This window comes from Anopheles merus, unplaced genomic scaffold (genome assembly GCF_017562075.2).
Source record: "Anopheles merus strain MAF unplaced genomic scaffold, AmerM5.1 LNR4000214, whole genome shotgun sequence".
Classification (NCBI taxonomy): Eukaryota; Metazoa; Arthropoda; class Insecta; order Diptera; family Culicidae; genus Anopheles; species Anopheles merus.
The window spans coordinates 33539-59232 of NW_024427794.1; the positions used below are offsets into that span (position 1 = coordinate 33539).

General features: G+C 44.3%; 1 pseudogene; it reads right to left on the reverse strand.

Annotated features, from left to right (window-relative positions):
- The window catches only part of LOC121601881, a 43541-nt pseudogene extending 18138 nt beyond the window's left edge, over window positions 1-25403 (reverse strand).
- Between the last annotated feature and the right edge of the window lie 291 nt (window positions 25404-25694).

Below are 25694 nucleotides of genomic sequence, written 5' to 3' on the forward strand. Positions count from 1 at the left end.
CTGACTGGCACTGCTGGGGTTGTTTGATAAGGTTTGCGCGGTCTTTCTAGTACCCGGACATGTCTGTGTGGTCGCGGTCGTCGTATCGCTGTGGAGGTATTTCACCGCGCGCGTGATGCAGACGGTATCATAGAGAGAGAGAAAAAAACAGAATAAAAAAGGGAAAAAAATCCTCCCCATTGTAAATAGCAAAAAGAGAAAAAGAGGAAAAAAAACCCTCCCTCTCAAACACTTACCTTGGAATGTAGAGAACGCGCTCGGCGACGACGAAGCCCACCGTTACGACGAGATTTGTGGCGGGCAGAAACGGCAGCACTAATAATAGAAACCCTAATACCACCGGCACGTGACGCTGATGCTGTTTGTAGAAGAAAAAAAGGAAAGAAAAAAGAATGAAGTGTTGTGAGTAAAAACGTTCACACGAAACGATGTAAAATGCGGATGGAAAGAAGGGAACTGAAAACGCAGTCAGCTTTAAAAGCCAGCAGCAGGCAGGAAACGGATGAAAATGGTGCCCAGGGTGTGAAAAAATAGCCATCAAATAGTTGGGTGTGGTTGGATAGAGAACTGTCGAACACCGGAAGCGGAAATCTTACTGTTGCAGTTTTTCTACCACGACCACCACCAAGACAGCAAAGCGAAGAAAATCAGTGCCATTTCTCCGTCTGGAAAATCGCTGCCCTTTACGCACACTGCTGGCTGAAAGCGCGGACACCAAAGCTGCGACTGCCGGAAGAGGAGAGCGCTCGAGTCAGCTTTTTCCCGTCTAGTTCTGTCTTCTGTCCGTTTTTTCAGCTCCCCCCCCCAGTCAAAAATTGCCAGTCCAAATAATACAAAAAACCGATCAACTGAAACGTGTTCTGGGTGGATTTTTTGTTTGTTTCTTGAGCTGGAGCCATAAACCCGCTGCGGCCGGAGCTTTGGAGTGCGGTAGAAACAGTTTCTTTTCTTTCCAAGCCAGCTGTCTAGCTGGGCGTGTTCATGGAAATACTGGGCGGATCACAAACGCTTCGGGTAATGTCAATTTCCCATTCCTGCTCGGCAAGCAAGCGACACCGGCGGGCGCGAAAAGAAAAAGCTCATTCTACTCCACACAGCTCAATTTCCCACTGGCTTCGGTGTTCGGTCTATATTACCTAATGAATACGAATGAGATACGAAAGTTTTGTCCGCCGCACTGAGCGGTCGTCGTCTTGGACACGCGCGGATGGAAGAATAAGTCCCGTCCGAGTCGAGAGAATAAGGACAAACACGCACGTATATCACACACACACACACACACACACACACACACACACACACACACACACACACACACACACACACACACACACACACACACACACACACACACACCAGCGAGGTAGAGTCATTCGAGGAAAACCATAATAGAGTAATGATGGTTGGCGAATCGGAAAACAGAAATCCACCGCCCCATTCCCACTTAGTGGTGTTGGATGGCGATGAAGGTCGCTCGCTTACTATATTAAGCGCAGCCCGGCAGCAACTAGCAGTGCTCAGGCGTGCGAAGGAAAAGTTTAACTAAAAGTTTATTTAATTTATTCATAACGTTACGGAGAATGGTGCTGGCACTGACATAGTGGACTGGCGTTGTAGGTGCATCGAGCAGGAAAATTTCGTTCACCAAGCTTCGTGGTTGTAATGCCGTCGCTCAGCCACATTGTTTCGAGAGCTCAAAGCTTGGCCTGTTCAGTAGTGGGGCGATTTTCCCGATGAAGAGTACAGTTGACGTTGTTTCCAAACAGGGGAAGCTTTCCGAACATTTTGTGCAATAAATGCAAGGCTACTGGGCACTGGTTTTACCCAGCTTGCTTGCGATAAATCCATTTTACACCATATCACAAGGGAAAGAATATCGAAGATGGAAAACCTTCCCCTCTTCATTTTGCCGTCGTGCTACCTTTGCAATCAATTATTTATTGTGCTGGGCACGCATTTTCACCTTTCCACCGTTTCCCCACAGAACTCACTCCCGCAAGAAAGTTTCAATTAAGTGTCGTCCCTTTAAGCCCTCTCTTCCCACTGCCCGAGTAAATGTTTACCCAGCCGCTAGTTTTCTCCTAATTAATTGCGGTGTGCGGGAAGTTCCCGTTTCGTGCCCGTAGTCGTTACCAACACACTCACACACACTTACTAGCCATTGAACTGTCCCTATCCGCCCGTCCGCAGCGTCGTGAGCAACTCTTTATTGAGCTATTTTATAGCGGGCAAAAGGGCATCCTGCTGTCCGGGGGGTTGCTGGTGCGCTGCTGAATTATTCAGCACAGTTAAGAGGTCTTTTTCATTACATTGATTGTTCGAAAGCGCTTTAGTTGGATTGCTTTGGCCTTTCAGAGGCGGGTGGAGAGTGTAGAGAGGGGGTAATTTTTCGCTAGCATTCCTGTGGCAGTTAAGTGTCTTCACAGCTATGTTACGGTTAGCGAGCAGCTTGCGATGCACTGTATGAAAAGGGGCAATACGGTTGACCGTGTTTTCCTTATCAAACAAAAAAAGTTAGGTCTTATCAGGAATACAATTCCTCGATGGTAAAATCCAAAATTTAGCAGAACGGCCTACAATCGAAGGACTATTGAGAAGTTGCAGCAAGTAATTGATTTATTATTTTTAATATCTGTTTTATTTTGTGAGATTAGTGCAATAATGCACAACTCTAAAGAGCATGGATATTAATATGACAGCTTTTCTCAATAATTAAACATAAATTATTAGATTGATTAACATAAGCCATTAATGAATGATGAACCTTCAACGGCTCACGATGCAAGAAATGGGGAATAAATATCATCACAAAAAGGCACTAAATGATTTTTTAAAGAAATTGATAAATAACTCCGTTTGCCAAAGACTGTAATACTTTACAAGTGGTTTTGGACTTGTTCGATAAGTGGTGCAAGCATAATATGTTATGTCTGTGTGTATAAAAATGTGTCGTTTACTCGAGCACAACTACCTCTCTTCAATGACTAAATAGGATAATTGGACTGCTTCTTCAGAAGGAAAAAGAAATATGCGACCAATGTGTTCTACTTCATTCAAAACTGAACTTTAGAACTAATTATGAAGATTCTATCAAGCGAGCGATCAAGCGATGAACCTATTACGGCGATGACGCGCGAATCAAATGCACTAGCAGACTATTAATTTTAGAGAGCAATTAAGATTTGTACAGTCTGTTGCCGAGTTACGCGGTTCTCGACTTACGCAGATTCGGAAATACGCGGTTTTCTGAATTTGACAGATCAAATGTCAAATTAGTACAATTTGCTTCAAGAATTGTCCACTGCAGAAAAAAAGACATTTTTGCTAATAAATTTATTTCACTTGCATGCGAAAATTATTCTGCACGAATCGCTTTAAATAAATGATAAAGTGTGTAAAAGTATTACATTGAATACAAGTTCCGAGTAACCAAATGTGTTTTGGTCGAAAACCGCGAAAATCGACTTACGCGGATATTCGAAATACGCGGATTTCTCGGGAACGCACAAACCGCGTAACTCGGGAACAGACTGTATAACATTTAGTTGGGACTTAGTATTATTTTTATTATTACTTTTATTACTACGGCCTATGTTACCATTATATGACGGACTTGCAACTCAGAAATTCATTTAATACATTAAACACAATGAACACATTATCTGAGCTTCATTCTAAAAAAATAATATAAATTGAATGCAATTCCACAAGCACCGAAGAAAATCGTGAACTTCAACGTTTTAGTCAATAAATGTGACGAGTGGTGGTCAAAAATCCATCATTTTTTTGCCGAGTGCTTCAAGACACCTATTTAATTTATTCCTTTTATAACAAATGTGTTTTTGTGCATTAAAAAAATATTTAAAAATGTATAAATTTATTTTATTATTATTTCATTATGTCATTTCAACGCTTTCTTTATCATTGGAGGCTCCTAGTTGATAGTAAAGCAGTTCGATGAACATCAAAAAGCAAGATAAAACGACACAGAAGTAAAAATCAGCAAGTGACAGCTGCATAATAGCTCTCTGAATTCCCCGAACTTCCTCTAACAGTAAAAACTTCCTCATTGGTTGGCATTTGCTGCTGGTAGAACCGCGGATTGACAGTTTGTATGGGTTAAGGTGGAAAAGTGCTCATTCTAAAATATTTTTTACCATTTTAAGTTTAAAGAGTTAAACATTATTTTTAATATTGTTGAATTCTACTGGTATTTGTGTATATTGTAAGAATAATAAAATCATGTTATCATTGAATCTAAACAAAATAATGATTTTGCCGTTTCAGGATGCTTTGGAAAGAGTTAAACACAACAAACAGCAGTGCTCGCGTGGAAATTTGAATGCAAAATATCATCATATTCATTATAATGTATCATTTAAAGTTGTCGAAACATATAGAAACACGTAAGCGTGCCGTAGTTTTAGGGGCGCCACCTTCAGCCGTAAAAGTAAACGAACGAAAAGCCTAGGAAAATCACTTCACAGATTTGTCGATGCTTATTTAAGTATATTGGTTCGTAGTAAAACATTAACGGTAACGTGTTGTGTTTATCTTCGCCAAAGTTGTGCAAAGTTTCCAGCAAATTACCTTAAACATTCCTCCCTCAAACAAACCACAATCGTTAGTTTATAAAACATCCATCTCATAGTGAAGCGACCAAATAGCACGACGGCACTCCAATCGGCTTGGCTCATTCACCACACTGCAGAACCGCATACCTACCCTGCCCTCAAGTTGATCCATTTGCAACCGATTTGTTGAACCCGCTTCGTTAGCACCGCTTACACCACAACCAAACTGCGCCTATCACAAGGCATCGGTCACCTTCTCGGTTGTCGGAGCTGAGCGAAAAAACTTTTCACATCACACCGGCCGTTTGCAAACCAAAGTGAAGGGACGGGGCTCAAATTTTACGATTGCCGTAGTTCCTGTGGAAAAGGTGCAACCTTTCACTCCCACACAAACACACATCATTCAGCAATGGACTACGCTTCTGGTGGTGTGAGAGGGAAGGAGTGTGAAAAATTAATTTCTCTCCCTCGGGACTCCAAGCCCTCTTTTGAAGGCTTTTTCTCGCCCCATACCATACAGAAACCGTTCAGAAAAGGAGGTGTAAAAGTTTTCCGTGTCGAACCAGATAACCACATACACATACCCATAGCCACACACACACATACTCGGTAGCAATACGATAAAATGTGAATTGATTGCAGGGTTGCGAATCTCTTTTCGCACGGCACGGCACGGCACAATTACTAAGTATTCTCGCTCTCGACCGATGTTATCCTGGACTAATTTCATTTCGTCTATTTATGGTATTGCTCGGTACCCCTCCCCTGGCTGTGGCCCGTGTGCAAGAACTCAAGCACTGCCGGGGCCATACCAAACCAAGAGCTTTGTCTCGTACAGGCACCATCATCCTTCAACCGACGGAACGGTCGTTTTGCGGGCTTGCGGTTTTCCGAGCCCTACACTTTCCTTCAATGGCTCCGTCTATATGTGTGTTTGTGTGTGTGCGAAAGTGTCTTATTCGATCCACCCAAGAATAACTTCATTGAATAAAATTGCGTACGAGACCAACCGACATGCATGTGTGTATGTGAGCACTACTCACTTTCAGCTCCAGAACTAAATGGCAAGATGAAGATAACGTATTGAGAGGGTATTTATTATCGTGCAGTGAACGTACCACATCTACTTTATTAGCCGAACACAGCTACACGTCCACGTCACGGCACTCCGCACTCCCGACCGCGTCCTTCTCCCGCCCAAAAGGCGTACCGGCGCAATAACCGAGCAATGATTCGAGTGTTTTTATGCGATTGAAAGATAAGATGCTCACTTTTGCTTTCAACCATGCGGCTTTCCGTTTTTGCCTTGTTTTGCTTTTACGCCACGTAAAACACAAATGAACATGTTGTACCAGTTTGGTTTTGGACATTTTGGTGCTTGTTTTTGTTCCACTTTTTTCGTGCACGCCTCCCGCCCAGACTGCTGTCCAGCAGCAGTAATAAAGTCATCCCATTGGCAAGGAAGTTCTCCTCCCGGTCCAGTGCTGGTAGATCAAAGAGAATGTTCCCAGGCAGGACGAAACCTTCACACACGCGGCTGTCCTAAACGGAATAGCCCAAAACTTCCGAGTGTGTTGTGCCGGCTACCAACAAAACAAGACACTGTACACTTCAATATGTTATTCTTTTTCCTTTGTCCACCACCAAAACGACTCCGACCAAAAAGCAGCCAAACAGTTTGGGTGAAATACGCCTCGCAAGACAATTGGGCAAGTTTCTAGGACTCGAGCAAGACACGAACCTAGAGCGTTCCATTGGTTTTGTTCGGCGAAAGTGTTTATTCAGTTATACAGTACCCTCTTGTCCCGCCCGTTTATTGTCTGGGTGAGTTGCCACTGCCAAAGGAGGGGGGGGGGGGAGGCGTCCAACAGTCCTATCAGGCCAATTGAATTACGTGATGAAGAGTGCTGACAGATATTTTTACGCAAGCTGCACGAAGACGGTTCGAATTCGATTGACCATAAAACGAACCGTACCCGTTCCGTGGGAAGCAAAATGCAAAAGAAACGCGTGGGGAGCGCAGGGAGCACAGAACACGGGTAGTTTTGTAGTAAACATGCTTTCGAAAACTTTCGTTCGTGGTACGGGACACACCCAGACAAACACACACTTTCCTAACGAAGTCACCCGGCCCGCAGTGGGGGATAATGAACTGAGTGAGCATGTTGTACCAAGAATCGCGCACAGGCATGTATAGCTGCACACACATCAATAGTGTGGTGGTTATGTTTCATTCAATGTGATGTGTTTTGTGTGAGTGTGGTTTTGTTGGGGCATTCACGGGAGCTGGTTGGAAGTTTTTGTAGGTCACTCGGAAGTAATGGATGGATATTGCTTGAGGGTTCTTTGTTCATTTTAATGAAATTGGCCGGCAACGGCATTGAATGTGGGTTCGTAAAATGTCAATGCTGCAATCAAATAAGCTAGATCTATTCAATGAAGTAGTCGAATTCAAGATGACTTTTTGGAGGGAGATGTACAGGCAGCATATTCAAGAAACTCGACTTATTTTTTGCACTCTTTTACCCATTCCAGAGCAACATTGAGATTATTTATAGGATCTTGAAACACTATAATTCTCAATACGTATTTTTGCAATTTTTAAACGACATTTTCAAAATTTCTAGAAAGTCTGAAGAAAAGTAACTTTGAATTTTCCAACTGACGTTGTTTACATCGGTTTCTAATATTCTAATGACAAGAGATTATTTCGGTTTTTTTTCTTTCTTCAACGTCGATTACTTTAACGTGAAATAAATTCCATATGGTGCCGTGACCAGGATAGGATGTTTATAACTAGGATGAGAGTCTTCGGATATGGTAATTGGTGGCTGTGGCACATTTTACACCAACAATGATGAGGCGGCCATCAACGGCATCGAAGGGACGCTTGACAACGCTAATCAAGCTTCTTGTGTTATACGTTTGCGTGGCAAATTAAAAATGAAATACATGTTTTAAACGAAGGTTACAGTTAGCTTTTATTACTTTGATACGTACTGTGTTTATTATACTAAAATTCCAAATCCATTTTACATGTATGAAACTGATGGTCATAAGGAACGTATGGCTTAAATGTACTGACGATAAACAATATGCGCTCAGATCGATGTCGTGTACACGGATCTCGAAGCAGCGTTTGATAGAAAGGATCGGGTCCTTTCTAGAGTCCTACTGGCGAGACTGAGTTAAATAAGTCTGTCTTATTCTGTTATTGTCTGGCTCAGATCATACATACCTCTTAGGCTGCACATATCGATTGAATCTTAACCTCAAGGTTTCGTAGCTAATTAGTTGTCACTCCGGAGTACCACAGGAAAGCAACTTTGGCCCCTTACTATTTTCCTTGTATAATAACGATCTGATATGTGTGTGACCCGATGACTTTTATCTTAATGGCTTTATCTTTATCGTATTGATTTGTACGATGATGTTTTTTTTAGTTTTTTTTATTTTTTTTCATAGAGACTTTGAGCCGATTAACAAAGGCAGATGAAGAGAGGGTTTAAAGTAGAGTAGGGAACAGTGACGATTGTGTTATGCTACAGATTATCAATTTATTCTGTGTGTAGTGCTCGACCAATAATATGGAAATCTCCATCAATAAGTGATTGCTTGAAACGCCCAGTTGACAATAGTTACTACATTTATAACGGAACTACAGCGTTATACTTCAGTAAGACATCTGGATGTTAAACTTAGAGAAAAACTCACCTTGAGGACACATATTGGGAGTAATATTTATTTATTTATTGACAGAGGAAAAAAAAGGTTTTATTATTCTACAATCTACTTTGTTTAGAGATCCTCTATGTTTAAATTCATTGTATAATTGTCTTGTCCAGGGGTCGACAAACTTGGACTAGCCAAATTGTACAAAAATGTTCGTAGAGTTCTACGTCAAGATACAGTCAATTAGATACTGTAACTCAATGGTATTTTTTTATAAGTTCTATGTAATATACGAACGGCAAAGAGCCATCATCTAGACAGCAAAGAGCCGCAATTTGCCGAGCACTGGTTTAGTCCGATCCATCCTTGAATTCAGCTGTGTAGTGTGGTGTCTTCAAACAATACGGCTCTGTGCGAACTTTGAATCTGTGGAACATAGATTTATTAGAGTTGTTCAGTTCGTTGCCTCCCGTCGGGAAGAAATTGTAATATGCCTGACTACCGCACGCGATTTTTTTTAGCATGGGCTGCAATCTATCGAACATCGCCGAAAAGTTGCACAAAGTGTGTGTTGTGCCAAGCTAAGCTGCTGAGATTGACGCGCCTGAGTGCTAAACAATATTCTCCTATACACACCAGCTAGAACTCATAGACAACAACTCTCTATTGAAAATTAAACAAATTGAAAATGTCATTGTAAACTCCGTAGTACACAAGATTAGTTTTAACAAACAGAATTAATTGGCATGTCATGTAGTACCAGACCCTTAAATTGTCAAAATAAAAAGAAATAATTAAATTATATTTTATTTATGCATGTACACTCTCAATGAACTGCTACTAGCCATTTTGGCACACTTTTTCAATTCTTGCTCTTCATTATGTGTATATTTATTTTTGCAAATGCATGTCCAATGTTATCAGTAGTTTTCGTTTTTCAAAATCATTTGATTGCACATAATCACCTTGCTTCAGTACATGATGATGGTATGTATATCCCCCTATCCCCCTATGTTACATTTCATATACATTTTTTTACTTTTTACATTTAAATAACTTTTTGATTAAAAAAGGTTCAAGCATAATCAATTTTTCATCAATTTATTTTAAATGGACCAACAAAAAACCTTTTACAACTCACGGCAATAAAACTGACATTTAACCCCCATTAAATCAGAGTACATCCCGCTTCACGCTAGCAAACATTCAATTAGAGGCCCTCGGTGAGAAATAAACGACTCTCCTCTCACTACTCTCATTATCAGAACGCAGCTGTTCATTACTGGCTTTTTTTGGTGGGATTCACACATATTCTTATCTCCTTCTTGTCCGATCAGATGAGGACGAGGAATCCCCTCTTACCGCTGATAATTAGCACGTCATTATGCATCGGTGGTGCTCGAATAATAGCTTGCTTCAGTTCACTTTTGGCAGCCAGCTGGAACAGATTTATTTCCGAGAGGGTGCAAGCCAAGATGAGGCATTTAGCCAGAGCCAGTTTGTTAGTGATAACGCTGTTGATTAATTTCGTTCAAGGGTAAGCTTCTACCTAGCTCCTAGCTCCTTCTAGCTCTGATTTGTGCAAGTGAATGTTGTGTTTTCTTACTTTTGCAGAATTCTTATTGTTGGTCCAAAGCATATTCGAGCTGGACAGAACTACACCGTCATTTTGAGTAGTTTTGAGTCCAATACGAACGAGCGAAACCTTCTCCTTCAACTCGACGGCCTGTCAGCTGGTGGCAAGAAGCTGCTGCACCTCGGTCAACCCGCCCGCGTGCAGCCGCTCTCAAACAGCGTGATTAGCTTTCCGGTAAGTAAATGCGATTAGCAAACCATTGCATCTAATTCTACCATCAGACTGCATTCCTTTGCTTCACATCTCATCTAGCTGCCCGATAGCCTCCCAGCCGGAAGCTATAAATTATCCATCGATGGACAGAACGGATTTAAGTTTCATCGGGAAGCGGATTTGCTGCTCGCTGCGAGTACCACCACCGCCCTGGTGCAGCTCAGCAAACCCATCTACAAGCCCGGCGACGTGCTGCAGTTCCGTGTGATCGTGCTGGGCGGCGATCTAAAGCCACCGGCACCCTCCGTCACCGCCACCGTAATCGTGCACGATCCACAGCGCAATGTCATTCGCCGATGGACCGCGGTCAGCCTGCAGCTCGGTGTGTTTGAGGAGCAGCTCCAAATCGGAACCGTTCCGCTGCTGGGCCGCTACACAATCACCGTCACGGTCACGGGAGCGAATGCAATCGTCTCGAAAACGTTCGACGTTAGGGAGTACGTGCTTCCGGCGTTCGAGGTGTCAGTGGGGGCGCGCACGTGCCGCTGGAAAAGCACCAGCGCCTTAATCTGACACTCTCCGCGCGGTACTACACCGGGCAGCCGGTGCGAGGGGTCGCTACGGTTGAGCTGTACCTGGAGGACGATAAATTGGATCAGCGGCGGGTGGTCCGCGTGTACGGTGCAACACAGCTCGAGCTACCGTTCAACGAGCACCTGAGCGTGTACGACGACTCGCAGGACGTGCGTGTGCACGTTGCATTTACCCAGGACGAAACAAGTAAACTTACTTTCGTGCACGAGTTACAGATAGTCTTTTTTTGCGCCTAAAACAAGTTTTACTAACAATCTCTTCAATCTCTTTCCATGTCGCCCGCCACACTTTAGATAGGACAATTTATAAGGAACAACGAATCACTGTTTCAAGCTTCCGTACCGGGTGGAGCTCGTTAAAGAGCAGCCCGAATTTCGTGCCAAAGTGCCGTTCGACTGTCAGCTGCGGGTACGGTATCAGGACGGAACGCCTGCGAAAGGAGCTGCCTTCGAGGTGAAGGTGGAGGGTGCTTACACAACCGATCGCCGGGTGGCCTATACAAGCGATGCTGTCGGTGTGATCAAACTGACGCTTCAGCCGGAAGCGTCCTCCGAATCGATCGATATTACGGTAAGAGTTGTTTGCGCGAAAAGTGTTCATGGAAAAAAGTGCATAAAAGTTAACATGGGGGATGAATGTTGTTTCGCGCACAGGTAAACGCTGGCAGCGAGGAGCTGCTTTACGAGCGCATAAGCAAACGTGAATCTGGCAAAGCCTTTCTGCAAGTAAAGCTCGATTCCGAGTAAGTTTGGGTAAACTTGGAACGGGATTTCTTTTGAACGAAATGTGATTAATTCTTCGAAAATTTTAGTGTGAAAATTGGAAAACCGTTCAAACTAAAAGTGACGTGCAACGAGGAGCTATCCTTCTTCATGTATTACGTTGTGTCGAGAGGTGCTATCGTTGATTCTGCGTTCGTGCAGCCCAAGAAAGTCACCGAACATTTTATTGAAATCAAAGCAGCCGACCTAATGGTACCCAGGTCGAAAGTTATCGTTGTAACCGTTGCTAAAAACGTTGTACTGTGTGACTTTGTGGACATAGACTTTGAGGATCTCCGTAATAACGTGAGTCAAAAGTGTTTTGCTATGATTTCTTATGGTGTATGGATATTATCGATCATTTTCCATTTGTTGCAGTTTGATCTACAAATAGACCGAACAGAAATCAGACCCGGCGAACAGCTGCAACTTAACATGCGTGGTCGTCCGGGCGCTTTTGTGGCGCTGGCGGCCTACGACAAGAGTTTGCTGCAGTACAGCAACAACCATGACATCTTCTGGGAGGATGTTTGGGGTGTGTTCGATAAATTCTACAGTGTAGAGCGGAACGAATTTGATCTGTTTCATGTAAGTATGGCAAGTTATTAGTTATCTGAGCTGCCACATATAATCCTCAGTAAAAACAAGTAATTGTTGGGTTAAAATTTACATCATATCAGAGCATCTGTGAAGAAAAATTCGCATCAACGACAAATAAGAATAACTTCCCTGTATTTGGTTTCGAGCTAGATCCTATTGAGTGTGGCTCTAAGATTGCAAGTTTAATCAAACAACATTTGTACAATCATTTCCAGAGCCTAGGACTGTTTGCACGAACAATGGAGCATATAACCTTTGATAAAGGTAAGAATCGGACCAGTTCGTTGTACTCTGCCTCTAACATTGATTTTATTTTGTCTAAAGCAAATGATCAGACGGCTCGTGATGGATCGGCATCCAGCAAGAACGGTCCCTCCAACTCACAAGTCTCTTTTCGAACCAATTTTCTCGAATCTTGGCTGTGGAAAACGGACAAAATTGGATCCTCGGGAAGCACAACGATCAAGGAGAGCGTTCCAGATACGATCACAGCATGGCATTTGACAGGATTTTCCATCGATCCAGTGTATGGTTTGGGTATCATCAAGCAGCCCCTTCAATTGACCACCGTTCAGCCATTTTACATCGTGCCCAACATGCCGTACTCCATCAAACGGGCGAGCTGGTCGAGTTGCAGTTTATCGTTTTCAGCAACTTCCCAAAGAAATACAAAGCATCCGTGACGCTGTTTAGCGTGGACAATCAAACTGAATTTATCGGACGACCTGCTACAGGTAAGAGGGCTTTGTGAGGTTTATACTGGTTCAAAAGCATTAATGGTACACTTCCTCAACAGAAACAAGCTACACTAAATCGATTGAAGCGTCTCCAGACACTGGAGTTCCAGTGGCGTTCCTAATAAAAGCACGCAAACTGGGAGAGATGACCGTGCGAGTGGACGCTTCCATTGAACCTGCGAAGGACTCGATCGAAAGCGTCATTCGCGTGGTTCCAGAAAGTCTAGTAAAGCGTGAAATGATTTCTCGCTTCTTCTGCCACAACACGTACCAGAATCAATCGTTCGTGCTGGGGCTTGACTTTGATCGGAAGGCCGACGCTGGGACGAGGAAGATTGACTTCATTCTCACACGTAAGTGAGCCTTCAAAGTTCGAAATCAGATCATACAAAAAGCGTCGTCTTCTTTCCAGCAAACATCCTCACCTCGGTAATGGACAACTTGGAGAGTCTGCTGTCCGTGCCGACGGGTTGCGGTGAGCAGAACATGATGCGCCTTGTACCCATCGTCCTCGTGCTCGACTACCTAACGTCGATCGGGTCCGCCGACAAGCAGCTCACGGCCAAAGCGATCGGACTGCTCAGGGCGGGCTACCAGAACCAGATGCGTTACCGCCAGCCGGACGGATCGTTCGGGCTGTGGGAGAAAAGTGGAGGGGCCGTCTTTCTGACCGCTTTCGTGGGTAAAACGCTCGCCACCGCGGCAAAGTACATATCCGAGATCGAACCGAGCATGGTGGAGCAAGCGTTCGATTGGCTCGCCGCTCGCCAGCACAGCACTGGAAGGTTCGATGAGGTTGGGCCCGTGTTCCATCGGGACATGCAGGGTGGCCTAAGGCAAGGCATTGCACTGACCTCGTTCGTGCTGATTGCACTGCTGGAGCAGCCGAAAGTCGCGGCCAAGCATCGGCCAGTGATCGAAAAGGGCATCGACTATGTCACGCGGACGCTGGGCAGTATTGAAGATTCGTACGATCTCGCCATAGCTACGTACGCGCTGCTGCTACAGAAACACAGCTCAGCCGAGCGGTTCTTGGAGAAGCTCGTCGGCCTGTCAACGGTGCAGCAGAACGGTACGGAGCGCTTTTGGGCCCGCGATGCGCACGGTATTGAGACGACCGCGTACGGGCTGCTTTCGTTCGTGCTGGCGGAGAAGTACGTGGACGGGACATCCATAATGCGGTGGTTGGTGAAGCAACGCTACACCCCCGGCAGCTTCCCGCGCACGCAGGACACGTTCGTAGGGCTGAAGGCACTGACCAAGCTGGCGGAAAAGATCTCTCCGTCGAGGAATGATTACTCGGTGCAGCTTAGACACGCCGGCCGTAGGGAAGAGTTTCGCGTCACCTCACAAGATATTGGTACGCTTCAGCACGCCCAACAGGGTGTGGATGAGACGGCTCAGCTCGAACTGCACGTCGCCGGCATCGGGTTTGGGCTGTTGCAGGTAGTGTACGAGTACGGTGTAGACTTGCGCAACTTTACCGCCCAGTTCGTGCTGGAGCTGCAGAAATCGGTAACCAACGCAAAGCACCAGCTGCAGCTTGAAGTGTGCTCGAGCTTTACACCGCAGCTGTCGGACGGCCGCTCGAACATGGTGCTGGTGGAGGTGAACTTCCCCAGCGGGTACACCGTGGAGCAGCGGGGGCAACCGATTACCGGTGCAACGAAGCATAATCCGATACAGGTAAGAGCGTCTTCGGATGGGTTGCCGTCAACTTCAATCGCTCACACGTTTACCCCTTTTCCCGGGCACAGAAAACGGAAGTACGGTTCGGGGCAACCTCGGTGGTGGTGTACTACAACAGCATGGGCCCGGAGCGGAACTGTTTTACGATCAACGCGTACCGGCGGCAGAAAGTTACGCTCAAGCGTCCCGCTTACGTTCTGGTGCATGATTATTACGATCCGAGTAAGTAATCTTGCGCTGCAATCACTTTACAATCTCACTTCTTGCTAATGTGTTGGCTGTGTGTGTGTGTGCTGCTTTCTCAGAACTGAACGCCATTAAGATGTACCAAGTGGACGACTAGGATACGTTTGCGATGCAAAGCTTCCGTGATGAAGCTGTACAAGTTTCGGTAAGCAGCTCTAGAAATTCCTTGAACGAAGTAATCTCTCAGCAAATCAATTCCATCTTTTGCAGCACATGTTTGTACCAAATCTCTTCAACGAAGCGCTCGTTTAAATATCATCACACCAGAATGCTTTAGAAAGTATTTTCTGTGGAATTGTATACAGTCTAGAGGTGTGAGAAGTTGTTGGGGAATAAAAAGAGTTGACAATTGATACAGAACATGCTTGTCACGCTTTGGTGACAGCAATAATGCTGCGGTGCTTTTTGTTACTAGGAAGGTCAACATAAATCCTCACAAAAATACACCAGAAACGTACCATAATCAACAATACATTGAAGGCTTATTATTGATGTCAATTTACCAGGAATTGACTCTTTCTTTCTCGTCTACGGATTTATTTCCTGCGAAGGCCAATATATTTCGCAACCGGCGGCGGAGCTTATCGGTTTGACCAAAGCGCGTGAAGCGAGACATCTTTTCCGTGTATAACCACCCTCCCCAGGGCCTCAAAAGCGGTATCCGGTCCGTTACCCACTCCGCTGGTTGGGGCTCGGGAGTACATCATTATCTTAAGCTGTCATGATTTCGGTTCGCCTGTCGTTAGATTGTACTCGATAACATCCCGGCATCGAGTCGACCCGGGCCTCTACGACAGCGCTAGTTGGGTTTATTTCGGTGATCATATGTCGGTGTCGTCACCGAGAACAACAATTTATAGCTGACGTAATCCCGATTGCAACTGTCGGAGCCGGAAGCGCGGTGTCGGAAAACCAATACCACCCAGACCCCGGGACTAGGGACCTGTCAATCAAGCAGCTCGGTCGAGGCAGTCCGAAGCAGGCCCGCAAACAACTTGACTCCGCCGAGCTCTCAGTCTCTCTTTCTAAGGGATGCTGAGGCACACTGTCGCCCGAAATTTATGGCACACTTTTGCCGAAAAACATGCCTACCCATGCGGCGCGTTTTTGATTACCCTTCGCGTACTCGTCACAATAAGCCCTCAGTATTCAGCAGGTCCAATGAGGTCTCGCTAGGCCAAAAAAGTAAAAGTTACATAAAACGTCATTTATCTAATTCACTTATCAATTTACTGCTGCTACACGAGACTCCAGGCTGCTGCGGCCGGCTGCGAAAGCCACAGCGTGGAGTCAGATTTCTTTCGCCGTGCTCGCAACACTTTCCTGCGCGGCTGCTTGAACCGTTCCCGGTGCCGTTTGCAAAACAAGAATGGATTTAGGTGGCGTGGGTACAAGTCCGAAGGTAGCACCTCTTGCCGGTGCCCGTTCCGCATCGAAGTGTTGATCGTAGAGCGTCTCATCAATCAACAGCCGCACATAACAATACATAACAAGCGGCTGTCGAGTGAACGGGGCCTTGGGAGGAAGCGTAAGCACCGCCCGCAGCAACAACGCCAAACCATCGCAGGCGCATGCAGGGAAGAGAGGTTGTCCTGATTGATTGATAACACATAACACGATGCGAGGGTTTATGTGAGTGTGTGTGCGCATTTGGTCGCGGCACATCATGACAGGCGTTGGCGTGCGTGTACCCCTAGCGCACATCCAATAAGGGGCTGCGAGTGGCTTAAGGGCAGAAATGATACATACGATGCTTGTTTGGTCGGTGAATTTGCGTAACATTTGGACACTGAGATTGGAGGACATGGATAAAAAGGGTTTTTTTGATTTTAGAAATTAAAGTTGCTGAAGACTTTAAATTAATTGAAATAAATCTTTGTGCTTTTTGCCACGCCTAGATTTATGCAAAACCATAATATTGTACTAAAAAGGCAAACGCCTAAAGGTATGCACAATGGTGCTGTGCTATAACTTAATAGTAAACAAAGTAATGAAAAAACAGGGGAAGTATGTTATTCTACCGACATCAACCCCATCATTATCCCTTAGCATTCAAAAATGATAAAATGACCGTCGTCAGCTTTGCTAAGCGCCTCAAGGTATACAACCCGCAATTCTTAAAAAAATAACTATTTTGAAAAGGATTTGATATGAATAAATTGAAAATGAAAAAAAATACATAAACTAGTAAAAAAATAAATTAAAGAAAAATCTTCAAATAGATTTTCTAATACATAAGTAAGCTCAGGCATGATAACGTCCTTAGAGAACTACTTCGTTCTTTGATTATTTTTCCTTCAAAGATAAACTTCTAAAACCATGGATTTGTCCTTAAGTAGTCCAGTTTTGCCCATTGTTTGCCCCCGGTTGTTTGTGCTGTCAATAAAGTAGCAACAGCAACGAGCGCCGCTCAAACGAGCTGCCCTGAAATGAGGTTAAAGACGGCTGACGACGGCATGAAACTGATGTTTTCTGGCGAAGGCATTAAAACAGAATAATTTGATGTGGTTCTGGTTGCTGCATCCCCACTTCTTCCTCCCACCCGATCCATTTCGCTAAAAAAAGGTGCCGACAAAGACGAATAAGTGTGATCGGTTTCGGGTTTGGGTTTTCGGGCCTGTGAAGTGGTCTCACCGAGGTAATAGCCAACACGTCACCACACTGCTTCGTTCTTCCCTCGCTACATTAGCGTGGTGTGTGTGTGTGTGTTCATGTGTTGGGATCAAGGAAATTAGATGAACCAGAACGCGTCTCTGCACGTCTACCCTCGGCACTGATACGGCACGATACGCACCATGCCGGTGAAGAAAGAGAAGAAGCCAAGAAAAATCTCATCCTAAACGAGAGATAAATCAACAAACGATCTGGCAGGCCGGAAGTCGGTGGCGCTGAGCTGGCAAGAAATGCCTGCACCATTGCGAACCACCAGCGTCACTTACATCATCAAGGTCTTTATTCCATTTTCGAGTGGTTTTCCCCACCCGTCCTGCTCGTGATAAGGCTATGCGATGGTGCGAATGCTGCCGGCTGGTCGAAATTAAGACGGGGAGCGATTGGGAAATGAAGCCCATTTGTTCTAATGAGCTGAGTGGATGCCCGAGATTGACTGTATCGCGTCACGGCACATTCACGCACTTCACGTCCGTCCCGGTTTCTAGACGACCGGAAAGAACGCTTCACCCAATCAGCGCTTTAATCTTTTGTGCTGGCCTGGTATTTTGTCAAGCATTGCGAATTGAATTTTGAATTGCCAGCGTCGAGGAATCGATCCGGAGTGCAAAAGAAAATCTTGCTTCATTTCGTTGAAAAGTGAAGTCGAGCTCAAGTCTTTCAAAATTCGAGCTTTCTTTTTGTAGGACTGAGTGGAGGCACTGCCATGTTACCAGCTTGTCGCCGCTATCAGTTGTCGATGTTATTCTGATTTTCCTAACGCTTCGGTGTTATCCACTGTCAACATTTGGCGTGCTGAATTGAAGATTTTGTGTCTACTCCAATATTGCTTTTTGGAGTGAATGACAAGCAACTTCCATTGAAAATTATGAGAAATATTAAAGAGAATAAATACATGAAGTACATACTTTACAAAAAAATTAAATATTCCATTATTGCTTTGTTACTTGGGATAGTGTTTCGTGCCCGTATCCCCTCAGGATCCGATCATCGAGTGTAAACCGCCAGGCACCTCACACCAAGTGTCAAAGTGGCGTATACAACACAACAACAATCCTGCCACCATACCACCATAAGGTGTGTGCAAAGTTTGGTTGAAAATGATCCAGCCGTTTCGGAGGTTGCTCGCAACAAACACCGTGACACGAGATTTATATATATATATATATATATATATATATATATATATATATATATATATATATATATATATATATATATATATATATATATATATATATATATATATATATATATATATATATATATATATATATATATATATATATATATATATATATATATATATATATATATATATATATATATATATATAGATTAATGGTACAGAAGTGATTAGTAAAATTATATATTATTGAACTGAGCGATGTATATTTGAAAATATCTAAAAAAACAACATCATTTTAAAAGATTTTTATAAAAGAGTTTAGTTAAAATATTTTTTTTAATATTCACTTAAAAATGTTATGAAACCCTTAAAAATGCAAATATATTATTATCAGGCTTTTACTAACATGCACAAGTGGTAATATTCACTTACACCAAGCTTGCATATCTTTAGGCGCTCGCCATAAGTCAAAGGCATTAGTTGCATGTTTCAGGCAAAAACAAGCTGTACGATTTGCATACCAACAGGCGCATTAACACAATCTCAGAGCTGATTTACAAATAGGCACACAATATCCAAAAAGCCGACCTAATACACCGATTGCATCGCATCAAAAGCAAAGCAAACTTTATTTTATCCCCCACACTAAATCCTCCACGGTGCACCCGTACGTGAACGTGACGCGTTTGCAAATAGAGCCACGTCTACCCATACCCGGGCAATTAACGTCAATAAGCAGCTTGCAGTGATCAATAAATAATCGATGCATTACATCAATCAATCCTGCCAGTTGTTTTTTTTTTTTTTGCTCGCCTGCGTTTGCTGTGAAAACCCTGGAAAGCTAGCACAATTTTCCAGCCATCCGGTAGCGCTTAGCGTACAGAACTGCACGATGAGGTTTGCCTTTGGGGGATGTGAATGAGTCCTCCTCTCTGTTTTTGCTGCTGTTTTTTTTTATCTGCGTCGTTGTTGTTCTGCACTATGAGTATTGATGTTGGTGTATTCGTTTTACTTTCAGCTTACGCTGCCGATGCAATCGTGAGCTGAAATCGAAAACTGAGCACGGAGCGCGTTTTCCCGGCCACATGATACAATATTTGCACAGTTGATTGCAATCGGTTTGCGCTATCGGATAGGTACCGCGAACGCTATGACGGATGGGTACGTGGATACGCGGACCGAAAGGAATACGTGCAGTTTGGCTGGTTTTGGGATAATAATAACGAGAAAGAGAACGGGAACCGAAACAAGAAAAAAACAGCTTGAAAACGCTGCCAACATGCAAAACGCATAAAACCGTGAGCAAATACATTTCTGGGCCCGATGCAATATGAATCAGGATTGGGGACCGAGCTACCCATTGCACCGTGTGTCGTGCGTTCGTGTTGGTTAGTTTGCGCCTAGCAGTATGCAATAGGTAGAATATCGTTTTTGACTGGTAGAAAAAACCCTTTTTTGCTTCCTTCTACGGATGGCAGTTTTAGGAATGGATTGGATTGAATCCAAAAAACATATTTTCCTCGACGGCATCCAGATGAATCGGTCCTTCCCCGGAGCTAAGCTCAAACATCATTGCATTTTTGTTTGATGAGCATTTGTGTTTGCAACCGTCCCTGTATCGATTGCCGCTGTAAAACTGTCTATCTGACGCTTTCGTTAGGGAGTGGGAATGGAAACAATAAATAATCGATATGTTTTAATTACCTCACAATCCATCAGACCACGACATACGAACAGGAGCGCTGCACCGAACGCAATAAACGTGAGCAAATTGCGCGGATCGCTGAGCGTGGTAACGAGCGGGATCGAGCCCATCTGCCAGTCGTGACTGAGCGTGGAGGGGCACAGCAGGAGCCACCAGTTGAAGGCAGCCAGATAGCAGAACGTTAGCAGGCTAGGAGGATAAAACAAAAAGCATTCGATTAGAATAAAATGTATTTCTGCGTATTAATCAAACGATGGGATTGGTCCTACCGCACGTAAAGATTCGGATGGAAGGCGGTCGGATTGTCCTGCTGCGAGAAGCGCGGCAGCGAACCCTGCAACAGGGCCAACCGGACCGCTAGCAGGACGCCCATTGAGAGCAGTACCCGGGACACCCGGCGGCCAAACTGATGCGTCTCCTCGCTCCAGCGCATATCCTGCACGGTGCGCTTCAGGGCGGGCCAGTTGCGATAGGTGTCGTACGCAACGTTTAGGAGAAACACGGTGATGCCCGTCTCTTTCGCCAGCATGCTCAGCCCCCCGAGTACGATGCTGAGCCAGATCGAGTTCATGTCTGCATGATGGGAACGACTGGAAAGGAAAAGAAATGGAATAAAAAAAGTGCTTGAGAAATGAAACGTTACACCAATTCCTAAAAAATGTCCCTGATAAAAAAAAGGGTTGAAAGTCGGGTTTTGTTGTTTCTTGTATGTAAAATAATATAATTTGAAAAACTGCCAGTAGTTAGTCAAATTTAATACATCAGCAGCCTTTTTATTAAATAATACGAAGGGCAACACTAAATCTTAAACTGTTATTTTCAGGGCTGAGTTAGGATAAGCTAAAAGGACAATGTTAGATGTAATCGGTGAGTAGTGCACCGATGATATAGACGCAGATCGATCATCCTCGCTGGATGCTGCGACAGCGAGATCGATAGGACAGGTGTAAGCGTCAGACCGATAGCGATGATAATGTACGTTAACGTAAGATACAAAGCGAAGCATGCGGTTCAGATAAAGCTCAATTGTGAATTATAAAGATCAAATAAAAGTAAAGTAAACAGAAATACTATCAAATAGACATGAAACGCCTAAAGGTATGCATATTTACAAAATGTTATTTTGAATGTTTTTTGTATTGCATATAAACCAGAGCCCGATGACGACATAGACCCTAATTATTTTATGACCCAAATATTTCATGGACAATTAAAGATAACTACTTCATTGCCTAAATGTATGCAATATAGCTGCAAATTTCCGTTTTTAAGTTTGTTGGGCAGCTAGTCACATTAAGGTCTGTTTTTTCCATTATGAACATCTTACATGACAGAGTATGCTATGAATTATTTTAACATCCATGAGTAAGTCATAAAAAAATAATATGAGTTGTAAGTGACACAACGCTTCCAGTCAACACAAGAGAACAAAAACCTAATCGAAATAAAATTACTCTTTTGCTTTAACGTCGTTTTAAATGTTTGATTAAAAAAAAGAAAACATTTACAACTGTTGTAACTGACAGATAACCCAGCAGGATCAATGCCAGCAAGTTCGACTTTCCATGTATTGTGTTAGCCTGTTCATGACTTTATTTCCAGCACACCTTTTTGTCATATCCCGCAGCAAATTACACTTTAATGTGAAGTTGACTATTTTGTTTCCATTTGTTACGATCATGCCGATTCAATTGCGAAATTTAAAGCCTGCTTAAAAAACTGGCACATAAGCCATGCCGGGAAAATGTTAAATAATGAAAGAACGCCTGTAAGCTGCAACTAAAATTAAACTAACGAGCTCAACCAGCAAGCAAACCATCCGCAAATGCCAAGCAAATGGAATACGGTAAAGGGAACTTGTAATCCATGAAAAAGACGGAAACCACGCTTTCCACGCCATTCGCAACGTTGCGGTCCGATCCGATTGAGGTTTTGTCTTTGTCCCATTTGAGATGAGTTTCACCCGCCCTCTACGCGTAGTAGCGCATCTGTGTCTTTGCTCCATCATCTACACCAGCAAGCAGAAGCAAAAGAAGCTGATGGGCATTGTCATTTTCTTTCGTAAGTAGCACTCATCCGGGTTTTGGCTTGCATCGTTGTCTTGTTCGAAGGCTTCGTCTGCCGTATTGCATTGACAGTGCCGCTCTAGGCGGTCTTTCGGCGTTGCGGTGGCTAACGGGGTGCGAAGGGAAAAGTTCACTCTTCGTCATTTCCAACCCTCGGTCATGGTTCGTAAGTTCCTGTCGGGTGTTGTCTCATTTTCTTAAAACACTAACCATACTGGTTCACCAGTCAAGTTTTCTTTTTAAAGTTCTTTTACTGGTGCCTGTGGTGTATGTGTGTGCGCGCGTTGTTGCTTATTGCGCTCTTCATTGGAGGTGTTTTCTTCTCTTCGTCTGCTACGGCTAACTACGCTACAAGAGCTACATCCTTAAACAATGCACAAACAGAAAACACTGTCATGCTGTAACAGCATTCAACTTCTAAAGTAGATGCAGCGGGGCACAGGAAAGAGAACAAGCGAACGAGGAGACTGAAACTAAAAAAATAAAAAAAGAAGAAACAGTCCCAGCAAGATGGCAACGATGCGGCGCGAGGGAAGAGGCCGCGACGGGTGCACCGTGTGTTTAAACATTAAAGAAGTGCTTACGACACTACGCTTCTTCGGGCAGCAGCTGGTATTTTTACAATTGTTTTCCTTTGGTCAGCGCCCGGTTCACCGCCCATTGGCAGCTGGGTTTTTGAGTTTCGTTTTTGTTTTTACTATTTTTGTCCGTTTGTTCTGTCTATTTACGCTCCTGTCAGCAGCTGCCCAGGCCGCAAAGTCATCGTTGTTCATTTTAATTAGAAAAACAGTCCACACACCACACACACACACACACACATGAATAGGCAGAGAAGAGAAACTGTTGCTCATTTGCCCTAGCCGAGTCTTTTAACAAAATTCGCATGAAAGGACAAACAGCATACACACACACAGCGACCAAAAACGCTTCAAAAAGGTCAACACCTGCCAAAATTGTGCCAGTGCGCCTAACAGTATGCAAGCATGAAATCCGACATTCGCTTCGCCTACCGCCCAGCGCACAGGCGCCGGCAGAAGGAAATTAAAACGTCGATCTGCTTTACCCTTCGTGAATAATTCATTCAGGAAGGGTAGTGACGGCACCCGTCTCGGGATCGTTTTTCCATTCCAAGGAAGTCGAGAAAGGGTTAGCGCAACGTGAGTAGGGAGCTGGCGAGTTTTTAGTGAGCAATTGGTACGGTCAAAACACATAATTGCTTGAATTATGATGACCTATCACTAAAACTTTTCCCGCTTCTCTTCCTCCCTGCCGGAAGTGAGAGAGAGAGAGAGAGAGAAGAGAAGAGGAGAGAGAGGAGAGAGAGAGAGAGAGAGAGTAATAGAAGGATACAGATTGATGCAACCTTTCCATTGCCTAGTCTGTTCTCCCTCCTCCCCAGCACCACGGAGCACACGTCACTCGCAATTAAAGTTGATGGAAACATTCCTCAAAAGGCACTAAATCGTTCGGACGTGTGGACCTCTGTTCTTCGTTCAGATCAAGCACAGCCCATGCCTCGCGTGCTTTTACGAGCTCTCCCTCCAACATTTTTTTTTTCTAATTTCCCTTTTTTATTATTTACCAACCAACACTCCGCACCTTGTGTGGCGTAGGAGAAAACGTTTTGCCTCTTAGGGCTTTTTCTTCTTGCTTCTACAAACTGATGCCAATTGAGCAATTATGCTAAATGCGTATGAATTTAAGTTCCATTCGACTACAGAAAGGTCTCTCGTTTGCTGGGCTGTCTCTCTCTCTATCTCTCTCTCTCTCTCTATCACTCTTTCTGCTCAAAGTCTAACATCTCGGCTGGAAAGTGTTGAAAAGGGTGGTGCTTTCGGGAGAACAAAAAACAGGGGCGAGGCGCATTGAAATTCGGCAGCCGCTCGCCAAACCCCGTCCGCCAACTGTACCACAAGGTGTGGGTTTTTTTCTTTCCGAAATGCGCAACAGAACTTTATCCACTAATGCTAATCGTTCTTGGAAAGGTGGGGTAAAGGAGCAAAAAAAGAGCAAGCCTTTTAAAAGGTGCCGAAAGGATTTGGCTGTGTGCTGGTGGCGTACATATAAACGTATTTAAATATTCATTCGAATGCTGCAAAGCTTGATCATTGATGAGCTGTTGTCTGAGCTGTGGGGAAATAAGAGTGCTGGAAACTAAACGAAAGCAATATCTGTTATGCATTTTCAGAAGCTAAGGAACAGAAATGCTCTTACAATCAACCCCAACACGAAGCGAGGAAAACGGATTTGCTGCTAATGCCTTGTGCACTGGTGTGCGTAGATTCTTCTGTGCCATTTTTGTCCCACAGTACCTCCATCAACTCTTTTGCCTTCACATTTCTTTGTTAATCTTGTCAGGCAGTATGGGCGAAAAACTACTCCAACAAGAAATGAGAATAAGCGAGCTAGTGAAAACGCACCGAGCCAAACTTTTAACACCTTCTATGCCCCTGCCAAAAAAAGGAGTTCCTCGCCGGTGGTCAAATAACACATCTTATTCTTCATCGTGTGCGTACGTACAAGCCCGTTTCTTGCCAACGATCGACTCTCATCACTTTGCCAAACTGACACGCGGATGTGTTTGTTGTTAATCCATCCAGGCATTGAGGAAGCTCCGTACCGTCGGACCATGTGCGCCGGAATGGAGCAACTTTTTGCCATGACGACCGTCCGGGGAGAGATCACGGACAGCCGCGCTGCTCGGCTAGAATACAGATGCATGCTTGACCTCTTTTTGACGTGCGGGATTCATGCCTGTACTTTCCCAAGGGGGCCGGTGGGTTCGGGATTATGTTTCCCGGGCAGCGGCTAGCACAAGAGCAAGACAACAACCAAAACTTTCACTCAAGATGAGGGACTATCTTCGAGAATCGTTTCGTAAATTGAACGTTATGATTTGCCGTTCCTGCTGAGCGGTGGGCGGATGTGTAGGGCGTAAATCGTAATACGAGGCTTGCTGGCGAGCGGCTTTTCATGAGTGGATTGTGCTTTTTCCATCTCTTGTTTTGTGTTTAAAGCCCGCCGTACGCACACTGCATAATGTCGGGAAGCTAAGCGTTGGGGAACCGGGGCACCATAACTGGAAGCGCCATAATTACCCGTGGTAGACTAGCAGCGAAATTAGGAAGAATATACACGCCAACACTCGGCACGTCCCACGATGCCCGTCACCTGCAGAAAAAAATGCGTGCAAAGAAAAAAGAAGAAGTTCAAGTTAGTTAGGAAGCTATGGCTGGGGAGGGCTGAAAATGTTAAGACATAAAATTTGAGATTGCCCCGAGCCTGGTGCGAAGCTGAGCACCGGGTGTCTTTTCGGCGCGTTGGACAACTGGCGGTACTGGCACTGGTCATAAAATGGAATTGGTTTTCAGCATGCCAAAGGCGGCGCAAGGAATTTTAGAAGCCAGTGGGGAAGTTAAAAAAAATAACAACAACATAAAGAGCGAATGCTAAGGAAGCTAG